A 15,479-nucleotide genomic window follows, 5' to 3' on the forward strand; every position below is an offset into this window, starting at 1 on the left:
CTGAAATGTTTCCAGAGTTATTTCTTAAATAACACACGTAAAAATAGAGGCTGTGGTTTTTGGGTTGTTAGATGTGATTCCTTGTCTTCCTCTGCAGGCTGCTGCCTCTCCCATCACCCTTCACTGGCCTCTCGCACAAAAAGGCAGAGGTGGAGGAGGAGGTGGGAGGGGAGGGAACGCACAAAGGACTGGGAGCTGTGGGCTTGCCCCAGGGAGAGGGAAGCAGGGAGTGGGGGTAACAGGGGGTCAAAGGGGGGCCACGAGGGGGTGTAGGGGGCTGGGAGAAACCTGAGAGGCAGAAAGCCAGAACAGGAGCCGGAGGAGAAAGATGGGGGTGGGGGGTGGGGGGTGGGGGGGGTGGATTTGTTCAAGAAAGGGATTGGGTTTGGGAGGGTTGGGAGAAGCTGGGATTTGATGAGATTTGCACTTTTTTATAAACACAGAAGTAGGGCTGGGCGATATGGCCTCAAATCTATATTGCGATATAATCTGAAGCATGTGCGGTAACGATATATATTGCGATATTTTTTCCTCCGTTTATATATGTCAAAATGACATGCTTTTAAATATCCTCATGTGGCAAATATATGCCACTTAAGGCATATAGGCCTCCTCCTCCACCCACTCCATGCTTGCAGTCACCGCCATTCTGTTGTCCCAATGTCAGCAGGGTGCACATCTTAGTGACGTCATGTGTTATTGCGATATCGTGGTATTGCGATATAGCCAAAAACTCTTATCATTACCCAATTTTATGTCGTTTCTACCTTATATCGTTTATATTGCCCACCCCTACACAGAAGCACATCCTCCAGATACCAAAGCCTGTGTAAGCCCTGCAGACACATCTCTTATTTTTAGGCAAAAAAGTGTTCACGTCTTTGATCATTCTCTCCCTGCTTCCAACAGCAGCTACATTTTCTACCGTTTTTAAAGAGAACTGGTGAGTAAATGATGTTGCCTTGGAGACAAAAGGCAGATGAGATGATTGTGAAGCACTTTGTGGCAGGAGTTTATTAATGACGACACGCTTTAGACGCTCGTTGTCCTGACTGTCCCGATCCGTTAGCTAAAGTGGTAAATAAAAGTCAAGGACGGGCATCAAAATGTCTCCTCGAGTATAAAAATGTCTCTCTGATCTCCGTTTCCATGGCAGCTTGTCTCCAGAGCCAAACATAAACATAAATTAACGCGGGCATACGTTTATTATGAAGACTGTCAAAGCTGATAACCTGTCCACGCTCCCCGGGTGATTAAAGTCCTCACAGGTTCACGATTAATAACAAACATGAGAGAGGAGCTGACATTTAAGCTCGCTGGGTTACTCAGAGTTCAAAGAACAAATTTCAACTTGACACACAGAGACGGCCTGATCCCTGACCTGCAGATAACATCTACCATTATTCTAATTTCCAAATCCTTGATTCCTGTCACTGACTCCTTTCTTCATGACTGTTCATGCCTCACTCAACAGAATCAAACAAACGAGACAGTTAATTTTGATTTCAGCTCAACTCACAAAAATCATTGTAATCAACAAAAAACATTTAGTCATATTCCTCATATTTATTCGTTTCCCCCCATTGATCCACACTTCCACCCTTTTCTGATGGATAAACTCACTTGTGGCAGTAAAACTGGCAGAATGAAGGCAAAACACATTGACAGGGTATGATGTTGAAAAAGATGCCTCCATTATTATTATTACTTATGACCACCCACACACTCCATCCAACAAATTGCTGTTTGATATTTTTGTAAATTCTGAAAAAAAAAATATTTATTTGTTTTTTTAAGGGACACTTCACTTCATTTTTAACAATAATTTCTGATTATAATGTATCACTCTGAGTTTTTCATGCAGGCTGAACATGTAAAAAGTCTCCTCCTTTTTTCTATCTCCTGGGGCAGCTGAGCGACACAATTGTCCGGCTTCCTTTTGAGGCTGAAGTCATCCTGGCTGCCTGTGGAGTCCTCTGAGGGAGACCAGAGAAACACTGCAGCTCTTTGAGTTGATGCATAATCCAATTTTGAGTAGCTCAACTGCGTTTTTCTGGCTAAAAGAAAACTTTTGTTAGCTTAACTAAGATCCCCAGAGCTTTGATCTCAGCTTCACCTCTTTGCCCATTTTTGGATTGTCTGGGTGTGACGAGATGTGTGACATGGCCAAGATGGAGATGATCAGAACTGCCCATTTGACTGTGGGTGGAGTTTGTCCAGTCTTCCATACGGTCTTTGCTCTGAAATCACAGACTGATGGTGACCTGGCTTTGTTGCTGCTGAACATTTAGTGTGGCTCTTTGGTGTGGATCTTTTTACTTCATAGTTTATTTCAGTATCAGTTGGCTTGTGTTATTGTTAGCTCATTGTTAGCAGTAGCTACAGCGGGCTGCAGCAAGGTTCTTTACGACAGTTGTGACTGCTTTCAAAAAGTAGGAGGGAGAATCGGGAAACTGTTTAGTGTCACTTACAATATTTCTTATCGTCTATCAGAGATTCATTCAACTCCATGGTGCATTTTGGTTTCCTGCTACCTCACTATGAAACAGGAAGTTGCCTGAGGCCATTTAAAGAGCCATCAGACCAAAGCTGTGAGGTCATGTAGGATGTCCTGTACACACCTGAGAACACAACCTTTTGAAATGAAACCATTCTATCCCAACTCTGTTCCCTGGCCACTCTGATTTAACATCTTGAGCTGAATCTGTTTTCCATGATTTCTTTTATGAGTCCCAGTGTTCCCACAGACTTAGAATTTCTCCATTTTAAACCATTACAGCTCTCTGATGCGCAGAACGCTCAACACGCCCTCACTGACCTCCAGGAAGTGGATGATGTCAGCTCCACCTCTCTTTTCCTCCCTACGTCCCTCCGTTTAATGACACTACTGATGATGGCGAGGAGGAGGAAGAGGGTGATGAAGAGGAGCTTCTGCTCCTGCCCTTTCCTTCCTGTCCTCCCCCTCACCCACAGCTTCCTGCTGTCCTCTCTTCAGGCATCCTGACTCAGCTCTCACTGCCTCATGCTCCGAATCTCTTTCTTCTGCTCTAAATTATACCAAACGTGTTATTATTTATCTTTTGTATCTCTCTGCCTTCACTCTCTGGCTCCAAGTCCTCTTTTCCAGGAATGTTGCTATATGCAACATCAGGTAACGGCAGCAGAAGGTTAGACAGACATCAAAGAGAAAATAAAGTACGTAAAATGAAACAATTACAGATCGAAAGGTTGATAAGGAGAGCATTCATTTTATTTATGTTACAAAAGCAAAAAAAACTGTCAAGTGGGCTTCTTCTACAGGGTCTGTGGCACATGTGGATGGCACATGGCTCACAAAGTTTAAAAGACAGCGAGGCGAAGAGGAAAAAGTTAAATGAAAAACAGAATATCATTGAGCACCAATGTCAAGGCTATTTAAGTGAAGAAAAACACCTACAATGAACCAAAAGTTACCTGAATGGATTAATTGTTCATTTAAGTAAACTATGTGGTTTATCCACTCTGATAATGATGGGAAGAAAGCGTCTTTTACTGCAGACTGTTTGACGGTGAACAAGTGTCGCTCATCTAACGTGTCTTAAACTAGATTTACTGGAAACAGGTGCTGGTTCGACTTGGCCCCCTACCCACTGGATGAAAACCACTCTATGTTGGGTCTTTGTTATGCATGTTACAGTGTGATAGGAACACGATAGCTTTGGTCCTGGGTGGAACCCAATGGTGATGTATCCATGACGAGGTCTGCTTGGTCAATGAGAATTTAAGGTAGGAGTTGTCACAATAGACCTGAGTTACATCTCCAGTCCATCAGTGTTCCACAGTGCCTTTCAACACCTAGCTCCATCCAAACCAGAAGGATCAGTAGGATACTTGATGCTGGTGTATAGACCAGGGAGCAGGAGAATGAAAACTAGGACAGCTAGGATAGCCTTCATTCTTTAGATTAATAGCCCTTGGTCCAGTCCAAAGAGGTCTAGGAGAGAGTCAACGTCAAAACTGCACCGCAAAATACCCTACCAGTCATACAATGAGCTTAGACATCCTCGGAGTCTATACAAAAAGTGACCGTATTTATGGTACAGGGTTGGGATTGTTTAGATGTGAACAACTCCTGTTCCGATTCCAATTCCTCATTTTGATTCAGGGTCCTTGTGATTCTCGATTCTGATTCTTTCAGAGGCTGGGTCAATACATTTTACATGTTTGAAACGAGCCAGCTCTGGATCTTGCTTGATTAAAATGTCTGAACTTCTGCATGAATTTTAATTTTATTAAAGTCCTAAAGTAAAGACTCACTTTAGAACGCTTCTACACATTTTCGCAAACCCCTCCAGCGGATTCTTCTTTGTTGGTAATCGACGGCGTTCTCTTCAGGTTGGCAGACTGGGTATCAAAGCTAGGAAATGTATTCAAAACATTTGAATGACTAAGAAAATGTGAAAATTTGTCCTGTGTTCCAATTGGTGTAGAGCCGCTGCTCCTCCACATTAAAGGGGACAAAGTATCTAAACCAACATTTTCTTGCTGTTTGTGAATAAAGACAGCTTGGGTGGTCAAAAGTAGCACACCAAAAAGTGAAAGCCCTGTGTGACCTACTTTTTATGTAAATTAGAAAGTTTAAAAATGCCAGAGAAAATCTTTTCTGAGAAACCTCATAAAAATGTCACAATGAGGAGCCCTTCCTCCTCCAATCTGCAGTCTCCAGTGTCAGAGGACTTCTACTCTAAACCAACCAATCAGCAAGCAACTCATTAGCATTGTAACGTGAGGAAATATGGGTTTTCTATCACAAAGGTGGTGCTGGACGCAGCTAGGTCAAAGCTGGGTCATTGAGAACTTTCACCCACAGATTAAGTCCTGAACGCCAGCGAGTCTGGGAGGAAACCATAACATCTGCCACCTGCAGTCTACCAGAAGATGTGTTTACATGAGTTGTACCCAGACCAAGTCAAAACATAAAGTTTAAACTTCTTTTTCTTGATTTTAATGTTAGAATAACCATTATCATTTTGCTCATTATAAATGTGTTTAATCAAATGAATGGTTCTTATGCTTTGGGGTAATTATAATGGCTTAATGAATCCATAATTAGATAGTGTTGAGAATGTTTGGGACTGACCTTCACACTCAAGCACACAAACACCCACACACACCTTCCCACAGTAAACTCCAGACACATTTGATGACGCACATGTTTTGCTTTGGGAAGAGAAAGGTTTTTGGTAAGTTTTCAGTCTTTTAGTTCAGTTCGTGTTGGACAACGAAAGAGTGTGGACCTGAAAACCGAAAGGGGGGCAGAGCCGGCTGGCTCGTCCCCCCCCCCCCCCCCCCCCCCTTTTCACGCTGTTTCTGCCAAGCCAGGCAGAATAGCTGAATCGCAACTTCTAACGCAGACTCATTACCGAGTCTTTTGATTTCTGAGTGAATTAACTTAAGAAAGCGCGTCGACAAAACGCTTTACCATCAACGTGTACCGAGGGCAACTCTGGACCGGTTCGCAGCGCATCTTTGTCTTCTTTGCCAGCCAAGGTGCCCTGGATGAAACATCCTAAGGTGACGTCCCGGGTCCAACAGAGGGTCCGATTTTCGGTGAGGCAAAACACGACAGATAGCGATTTGATGCATCTTTTCCACTAAACCTAAGTTTATTCAAACCATCACTTTTCACTCAGACACCTGTTTCTTCCTGAAGCAAAATCAGATGCACACACGAATCCATCTCACCTCAGATCACTCCCACAACATTCTCAATCTTCATAAATTCACCAGAAGGTCTATTTGAGCAAGAACAGCATATAAACTGTTAAAAGATTGTCCCACAAAGTTGCCAATGTGATTGTTATTTCCTGTTTGTCAATTTTCAAAATCATTAGTTTAATTTGAAGAATTAAAACTTTTAATCCTTCAAACTGGTTTCCTCATTGAACTGAAACACAGACACTCAGATATTATCGGCAGTTTATGGATGAAAACAACCTTTGAGTCTTCTGAACAATATAAAATCTGGTTATTGATTTATTAAAATTAATATTCCGAATTAATACGTAGCATGGTTCCTCTTTCATAAAAGAGCATAAATCCATTACGCTACAGCATCTTGTCACAGCAAGGCTGATTTAGGGAGGTTATAATGGCCTGTATCAGGACTCCTGGGACAGGTGAAAGCCAAAGGAAAATTTCTTATGCTTCTTACAGATTCAAAGCAGTGTTTTAGATTGCTGATAAACTGCATTCCTTGTCCCCCTTAAGAGGAGCCAGTTGAGGTGGCTCAGGCGTCTGATTAGGACGCTTCCTCTGTGAGGTTTTCCGGGCACATTTAACTGGAAGGAGACCCAAGGGAAGACCCGGAAACACTGGAGGGACTATGTTTCTTGGTTGGCCAGAGAATGCCTTTGGATTCCCTTAGAGGAGAAGGCCCAAGTGCATAGAGAGAGGGAAGTCTGGGCTTCTCTGTTTGGGCTGCTGCCTCCGCGAACCGACCCCGGATAAGCGGATGAAAATGGATGGATGGGTGTACAGATGGGCTTGCCATTGCAGGACAGCCCCCTGAGTTGAAACGTAGCAAGACTAGGTCAGTACACAACACAAAAATAGCGCAAAGTATTTTTACGTAACATAAAAATTCAACAGAGCACACCAACGGAGGACATGGTAGGGATGTTGAACATTCTGCTTGGTCTGTGGCTTATTTTCAGACTCGAAACAAAAGGGACCCAGAAAAGGCTTCAGGCAGCAAAGTACCAGAGTGTGTGGGTGACTCCACCCCTATCCAATCCGTGACCGACAGTCCTCAGACATTGTGTTTCCAGTTCGGTACGCTTAGAACCACATCGAAGCTTATCCTAAAACCAACCAATTTGGAACTTTGCCAAGCCGTGCTGCATAGGCATTAGTCAGTGATTTTGTCACAGCTCCTGCCCAACCTCATCCTTCCAAATCCCATGACTCTAACACTCCACTTCTCAGCATCCCTAGCTCTGGAAATTCCTGCTCATCAGCACCCTGAGCCTATATAACAGGGCTATTCAATTCCGGGCCTCGAGGGCCTGTATCCTGCAGAAGCCTGATAAACACCTACTAATTGAAATCAGGTGTGTTGAAGCAGGGTTAAAACCAAAACGTACTGGATACCAACCCTCAAGGCCTGGAATTGAAAAGCCCTGCTATATACGGAAGTGCCGTTCCTCCGTTCAGCAAACAGTTGTCGTTTCTTTCTGAACCTTGGCCCGAGTTTTCTGAATCAACCAGCCAGCCGGCCGGCCTACATTCATACGCTGTCTGCTTAAAGTAACTCCGCTTCTTACCTTTTATCGGAACAGTGACACATCTTCGCTCTCATCAACACATGTACCGCAGTTCCGAGATAAAACTGCGCGTCACTCCCACTCAACACTAGTCTACCCGCATTTGGGTCATACCTACACGCCACAGCTGAACTCTCACTCAGCTCGGTTCCATCCGAATCGCACCTGATAGATTTAAATGGAAAGGAATAAGTACCGGTAAGGAGTGTGAAAAGAGCAGTTCCGTTAGCCGCTAGCTAAATTGTTCTAAAGTTCAGAGACGGACTGGGACGATGATTCAGGTTGCCCTTTTCCGTTTGCGTGCGTGTTAGCAGCTCGACAGGGTGGGGTGGTGCTTGTGTACTATTGTGGAAATCATATGAGAGAGGCAGGATTAAATCTAATCCAAGTGTTTTACGGTTCAGAAAAATAGCTTAATTTCATAAAAAGTTACATCTCAACAGTGCCTGCTGTAATATTTTATCATATGTGTGCCCACCATTGCTCTGGAAGGTGTAAAAAAACACGATACAGGCTCTTTAAATGGAACAAGTTATTAATCAGACTAGTGAACATCTGGGCAGACACACCAACTTTCACCAAGAGAGTTGAGTAGTGGTGACAAATTGTCTTTGATCAAAAGCATTTTGCAGAACCAAGCTTCCCAAGTGGGCACTCCAAAACTGACAAGAGCACCAATGGGACACAATGGGTCCAATTTATCAGAACTTCTGACAGCTTATCACTCTCACTCCAGCTGTGAAGGGCTTGTTGGACCCTCCTTTTTTCTCCGAAATCCATAAAAATCCATGTGAGTTGAAGCTGCTCTAATTTTAGAGCCTGAAACACGATGTGCCAACTGAGTTCAGGTCTCTTTGAGAGATCTTTGTCACGTTTGCCTTTTTTCCTCAAAGAAGTAAAACATTTCAGCGATAGCGGTTTGATGTGTTCATGCTTTTTCTCAGAAGATGTTACAGGATCAGGTTTGGGCTGGTTCTTCACTGAGAAAGGTAAAAAATGAAGTTTATCCCAAAGGAAGCTGTTCCAAATATACATCACAGACAGGATACACATAAAACATGTTTATATCATTCAAAACCAACCGATCTCATGATGCTGAAACAAACCAAGTCCTATAGATATCAGGACCACATGGAGTGGTCCTATAGAAAGTTTTGTTCATTCTCAGGGAGAAAAATACACAATGCAAAATAAAAATGGCCCCATCAGACAGTGGTAACAGATGAGGATCTTTTCTATGATAAAGAAGAAAAAAAGCTTTCACAGCATCCAGCCAATTGAAGAGCACCCTGCAGGAGGTTGGCTTATCCAAGTCCAACACAAAGAAAAGGTTCCCTGAGAACAAATACGGAGGAGGGTTCATCGCAAGTGTTTGGAAAGATTTGAAAATGAAATCAGAGATACATATGAACAAATTGAGTCATTAATAAGTCTCTTGATGACTAAATTACAACATAATAGCACATATTTAAAAAATGTGGCAATTTGTTTGCAATTAAGTCATATGTGTATATGAATAAAGACGTATTTGAACAAAAAATTAATGTTTATTTTGACTTATTTACGTAAGTCACTGCACTGTTTGAGTCTGAAAGACAAAAGCTACTTATTTCATATTTTTTATAGATTTTAAACAAAAATGAAAAGGACTCCATTTGACTTTCAGCTTAGCATTTAAATTATTTCCTACTTTTAAGGTTTGTGAAAAGCTAATTCTGGTATTCTTTATACACACACACACATTATGTATATATATATGTGTGTGTGTATACATACACATATATATGTATATATATATATTTATGTTTATATATATATATTTATTATATATATATATATATATATATATATATATATATATATATATATATATATATATAAATTCCACACATTACTTAAAATCACCTCATATTCATTACATCACATCTCACTGTTCATATCTTGTCGTGTATAATCATTAGTTTAGAAAAGAGAATTAAATTCATTTAAATAAACTATATACTGACTCTGTCTAAATAAATACGAAGTGTGTTTATGGTCCCTAAAGAAGTAAAGAACCGTAGAATCTTCTGATTAAACATTCAAAGATCAATCAGGTTGATATTTTATATTTATTTGGAATCATCACATCTTATTGGTCATAATTAAATATGTAGTGTCATCATCACGCTACAATTATATAACCAATTTTTCTCCGTATCTAAATAATGGTGACACACACGCCCTTTGACAGTCGCCACATACGACCAGAAAAACATTACAAATCAAATGTAAAAATATGAACGCCAGGAAAAGTAAAAACCTTAAACACTGGTCAATCTTGGCGGCAATGTTAAATTTTTCAACAACGTAACTATTGATAACAACAATAAACAACTTACCAGTGCTGTTAAATAGCAACAAGAAAGAAAGAAAACAGAACATATAAATAAGAAAAAATATAAAGACAATAACTATTTCCTGGTAGCACAGGGCGCAGCCATCTTTAATTTTGGGATATATCGGGGTCGTCTGAAAACCTACAAGCTAGCAGCTCGGATTTTCGAGTTCATTACATTATTTTCGGCTACTTTATCTCAGAAAAATGAGTTCTGGGGACAACTGGAACACATCATAATTCTAGCTCAAACTACTGCTAATGCTAGCCCAGGCTGCTACTAATGGTAGCCCCAGCCAGTGCTAGTTCTATCCTGAGCTACTGTTTAATGCTAACTCAAGCTTCTGCTAACACTAAACTGAGCTACTGCTAATGTCCTTGTTGGATGAGGGGAGAACAGTCAGAGAAAAAATAAAAAGAGCAAAGAAAATAACGAATAAAAAAGTTGACGCAAGATGAATTTTTATGAAATAGTGACAAAAAGGCAGAATAAAGGATGACAAATGAAAAGGAAGTGAAAGTGACAGTGAGTATTTTCCTAGCAATGGGGGAGGTACCAATATATACCATCGACATAAATATACATAGGTATATACCTAAATCATTACAAGCAAGTGGTATTTTTGTGTTTGAGTAAGACCTTACCAACGGATGGCCATTAGGGTCAAAAATCAATGGGAGCAGAACCTCCAGCAAAATAACAAGCACATCAGACATTTTCACCACTGGCAGAGGTAAATGTGTAAAACAACAATGAATAGTGAAAGTTTTGTAACCGTTTGTTACAAATCAGTAAAAGCATTTTGTCCTCACGGGTTCCCGTAGAAGGAAACACAGCATCTAATATGGCGTCGTCCAGAGACTTAGACCCGCTCCCATGTATTTTAGATCAAATTTTATGGTTATAGTTTACAAAACCGCCAATATTTTTCAACAACTGGGCATCATTTAATTCATTTTCAACAATATTTCAATGGATGTTTCCAGAGAATAATGGTAAAAACTACACGTTATCTAAAGCTGAAGTATTCCCCACCCTTCCAAAATGCTGTCGTCTAACCCATTTGTGACTTCCCAACACGTATGATCGTCTCTGATCACACTGGTGGGTGTCGATTTAACCTGAAACCAGATTATAAGCGTGTTTCCACAGGCGTTCATGTGTGTAATTGATCTGATTCAGGACCAGCTGTAAACGTGTGTAACAAAGCAGCATCAGCTACAAAGACATCAGGTGTGTAAGACTTAGCTCAGTCCTTGGAGACGGCAGCTTTACAGAGAAGCGTGTGTCTTTGTCCCCGAGCGGCAGATCAAAACGGTAGGGGGGGTGATGCATCAGAAATACACACCCCAGTAAAGGCTGTAAGGATCTGGGGTTGTTACAGCTATAATCTATGAAACAATATCTGATGAATACTAATCAGCAGTAACACTAGCTACGTGCTTTTATATAAAAACATCAGTGAAACGTGGGAATGTACAAAGATCTCAAACTCAAGGTAATAATAGAAACTTTAAAAAGCTTTGGACGTTTCATCATACTGGTGCAAACGAAGCATCTCATGGGTCTACGTGAAGCTCAGACAAATAAACATCCCAGCCAAGCAGGACCACCCTGTCAAGCATGTTTCGTTTGTCAGCGCAGACAGGCAGGACGAAACGGAGATAAAAGGTCAGAGGGTCTCACCTGAACAGGTGTCGGCTTGCGGCGGGATGCAGGTCATTTTCCTGCAGGAAGAAACCACACTGACATATAAACAATGACTCTGATATGGATCAGACCAATTAGTCAGCTGATATTAGCGGTAAAACTATCCAGGCTGCCCGCAGCTCATGTGCTAGCTACGCTAGAACAAAACCATGATACATAAACCACTTCAGAAAGGTAAAAAAAACAGGATAAAAAGAAATGTAAAACTGCCGTCAGTGCCTAATTAGGGTCACCATGGTAACAAATGTAGACACAGGTTTACACTCTGTAGAAATTAAGCCTTTAACTAAAAGCTGTGTTTAAAAACATCCTGGAACTGTGATCGGCTGAAGAATCTGAAAGTCACAAGTACTTCTTTCTGCCTCTATGATGTTTTTATAACAGAGAAACAATTTTTCCAAAGCTGCAGAAGATTAGATTTTAAAATAATAGCAGGCACGGAAGAATTACAAATGCACAGCTTCAGCATCCTTATTAGTTTCATTAACCTGGTTGAATATAAGTAGCAGACTAAAGAGTGAAGTAAAATATGAGCTCACCATCTCTAACAAACAAGAGGCCCATGTTCTTCAGTCTGGTGGTGGTGGCTCCTCAAACACACCACACCACCGTCTGGCCATGTTCTTCTCTCTATCTCTGTGAAGGCAAATAATGCACATTTATATATTGAACGTTTATTATCTATATAGATACCCAGCAATTTAGGAGATGAAATCTAAATTTTTGCAGTTTAGTCAATGGTTTTAGTGTCAGATGTCTCTAAAAAAAATCAGTCTTTAACAAAATAGACAAAAAAATTATCTGACAATCATGTCAATCCTAAAAAGGCAAATGTAAGAAATAACTTCTATTTTTGTCTAATTAGTTGGAAAATATTTTACTTTATTAGAATATTTGCTCTTTTTTATTTAAAAATCAAAAAGACAAAAAAGTGTGAATTTTCTGTGATTATCCAGAACAGAAAAATACTAAAACAACTTCTACGTGTTTTCCATTTTACTTCCCTGCAGATAAAAACCCTGACAGCATGGACTGGAGTCCATCCACGGGACTCATCTACAAAATCAGACAGGAGCAAACGTGTGGGTGTGTCTCCCCCTAGAGGACAAAGCCGGTCACTGCAGCTAAAACATGAAGGTGGCGCTGAATAAAAATCTTCTTATTCTTAAAAAAATCACTTTACCAAATTAAATTCATGACTCTGACTGACTATTTTCAACAAGTGCAACTTGATAAAAAAATAGACGATAACATATTTATTATGGTAATTTTTCACTACCTTATTTGAAGCTACTGTAAAAGTGGCAGCAGAGATATATCCTGTACAATCAAGAATCGATGCATACAAGATAATTAAATAAACAAACAAACAAATAAATCGGCCTTTAAGAACACGTATCCTCAATATTTATGATGCCGAAAATAAAAGAGTTATTTTGGCCATAAAAGATCAGTTCCCCTCGTTTTCTAGACGGCCATTTCTGTGAAACTGCGATCATTTATAGCTTACCAAATGTTTCAGCGGCAAATCTGCCAAATTACTTTAGTCAATGCGACACAGAAGGACGATAAACCAAAACAAAACCTGAGCTTTTCCGTTGCATTCTGGGAAAACACGACGAAAAGTAACAAAAATTAAGAATAAAATGCAGCTTGCTTTAGAATTTGAACACAGCAGCATGACCAGAATCACGTTTATTTTATAGTTAAATCTCTTACAGGTGTTCTGTTGAGATGTGTTCATAGAAGAAAACTTTCCCCACCTAGCTTGCGTCTGCTAGTGTTCTCGGGATTATTCCTCGTGGAGTAGAGTCGTTTGATAAATGCATGGTCTTATATTTCTACTTCGAACAAAATTAACACTGAAATAGTGATATTTCACACACAAGAATGTGTTCGAAGTTGGTGAAAAACAGTTTTCGACGAGGGGACACACGAACAAAGCTCTGGAGTTTAGAGCACCATAGTTGATTGATGAAATTATGCTGCTTTCTGCTGGAGACGAATGATTTGGGTTGATTATTAGTAAAGAAAGTATGATCAGGAAGCTGTTAGCTGATAAACAACTGAGCACGAGCCTGAAAGTAAACAGAGTCGCCGCTTTTGCTATCGCCGACACGTTAGTTAGCGGTGACTGATCACCTCTCGCGGACAGTTAACAGCGTTAAATGCGAATATGTTTTTGTAACATATTCTATAGATTCGTGAACTTACTTGACATATTTAACACTTTCTATTTCACAAAAATCTTTCAAAACAGCTGTTCTTTTTGGACTCGGGGCGGCAGTAATATGCGCAGGAGTCTAAATGAGGCGCACTCTATCGTTTTCTGAACGAGCCCCGGTCAAGTGTCGCCATCCAGTGGCAGAAAACTGAATTGAAGGAGGATCAGCGTGAAGAGGGGTGGAGACAGAAGGGAAAAAGGAAAATCCAAGGGAAGAAAATTCAAACGTTCCTGGAAATAGTAAAGAACCCGCCACAACTTCACCACATGACATTTCAGACCGAAAATGCGACACACCGTCCTCGTGCACATCTCTTAGCTTACGTTCACAAAACCGCTATTCGGCCACAAAATGACCAACACATCTCGATCAGGCGCTGCATATCACACCCCCATAGCGATCCGTGGCCCCGTTTTAAACAGAATTATGAAGAGATGAGATCGACACAAACAGATTGCGACATCACCTTCCTTCCCGTAACCCATTCTGTTCTTGTCTAGAAAAGCATGACATCACCAACCCAGTTTCAGCCTGAATTTAGAGGGAAATCAAACACAACAGGACTGGAACTTGAATCTGTGTAAACTTAATAATTGCACAAATACGGTTAAACTAGAAACCCGGAGACCCCGATCAAGTTTTTTGGGACGGTTTAGGTTACAAACGCAGGAAGATGCATTTACCTTTTAGATGGAATCCACAAACAATCCAGCCGCGCAGATTAAAACATGGAAATAGTAAAAATTCTGCCCAGCAGTCCATCTGAAAATGCCCAGGCTCGGATGACGCAGCCCCTTAAAATACCCTCTCATCCAAAAAAGAGAAGACATGTCCACCCCTTTTAGCCACATCCAAACCGCCTTTAGGTGTAGTGTCCCTGCTGGGGAGGACAAATGTGTCCAAAAAGCGTGAGACCCATCAGTGATGTTGCATCTGTACAGTCACATCGCCCTCCTAAATGATTGCACAGCTCTTTTCCTCCTCTGAGCTGGCATTCAGATAATAATAAAAATCAAACACAGCTCGGGTAGCAACCATCCCCTGAGATCAGCCCCTTAACAAAAACCAGCAGCACTATTACGATCCTTCAAGAAATTGCGCAGTTTTTTTATTCCATTGAAACGGAGCTTCTTTCCCTTCTGCCCCCACCTCCTCACAGTTGAATGGCTCTTCCTCCTCCCTCTCTCCTTCTCTTCATGCAGGTTTATTTTCAGTGGAAGATTCTCGGACATTAACCGCCCCGCCTCCACACACACACACACACACACACACACACACACACACACACACACACACACACACACACACACACACACACACACACAAACACACACACACACATACACGAGTACAAGTTGTCCACATTCCTTCATTAAGTGCTGTTCAATGGAGAGCGACCGGAGTTCATAGTGTAGACCTCCTCATACCTCTCTGGTTCAGGAGTCAAGCCCCCCCTCCAGGAGTAGAACTACCGGGCCTACATGTACTCCAGGCATCAGATGTTCCTTGTCTCACCTTTTCTAGTAATGTAAGCACAAGGCCAGAGTTCCCGGGAAATCGGGCGTATGGCAAGCCAGATGATCACATAATCGTCCCACAAAGTTTTTCTTTTTTTATTGTGATTTTAGGATTAGAATATGTAGTCCCAATTTCCTCTTGCCGAACAATGAAACTATACCCTCTGAGAGGGTATTTTAGAACTAGACTCTAATTACTCAAACACAAATTTTATAAATCCACAACATTCCCTCTAGACAGCAAATTGCACACATGAATGTGAAAAATTGTTTCTGGAAACATTTAGATATCTAAACTGAGTGTGGAAAAGCAAAATAAAAATAATCTACAAAATATCAATGACC

The 15,479-nt window shown here is 41.0% G+C and overlaps 1 protein-coding gene across 1 annotated transcript in view; it reads right to left on the reverse strand.

Annotated features, from left to right (window-relative positions):
• Window positions 1–14,847, reverse strand: part of kdm6ba (lysine (K)-specific demethylase 6B, a) — a 192,769-nt gene extending 177,922 nt beyond the window's left edge. The window contains exons 1-3 of the mRNA XM_070548070.1: window positions 14,301–14,847; window positions 11,932–12,028; window positions 11,369–11,409 (exon numbers count right to left, since the gene is read on the reverse strand). The gene's annotated coding sequence lies outside the window, so the exon portion shown is untranslated. The remainder of the gene's footprint in view (window positions 1–11,368; window positions 11,410–11,931; window positions 12,029–14,300) is intronic.
• Between the last annotated feature and the right edge of the window lie 632 nt (window positions 14,848–15,479).

This window comes from Nothobranchius furzeri, chromosome 2, assembly GCF_043380555.1.
Source record: "Nothobranchius furzeri strain GRZ-AD chromosome 2, NfurGRZ-RIMD1, whole genome shotgun sequence".
In the NCBI taxonomy this organism is placed as follows: domain Eukaryota; kingdom Metazoa; phylum Chordata; class Actinopteri; order Cyprinodontiformes; family Nothobranchiidae; genus Nothobranchius; species Nothobranchius furzeri.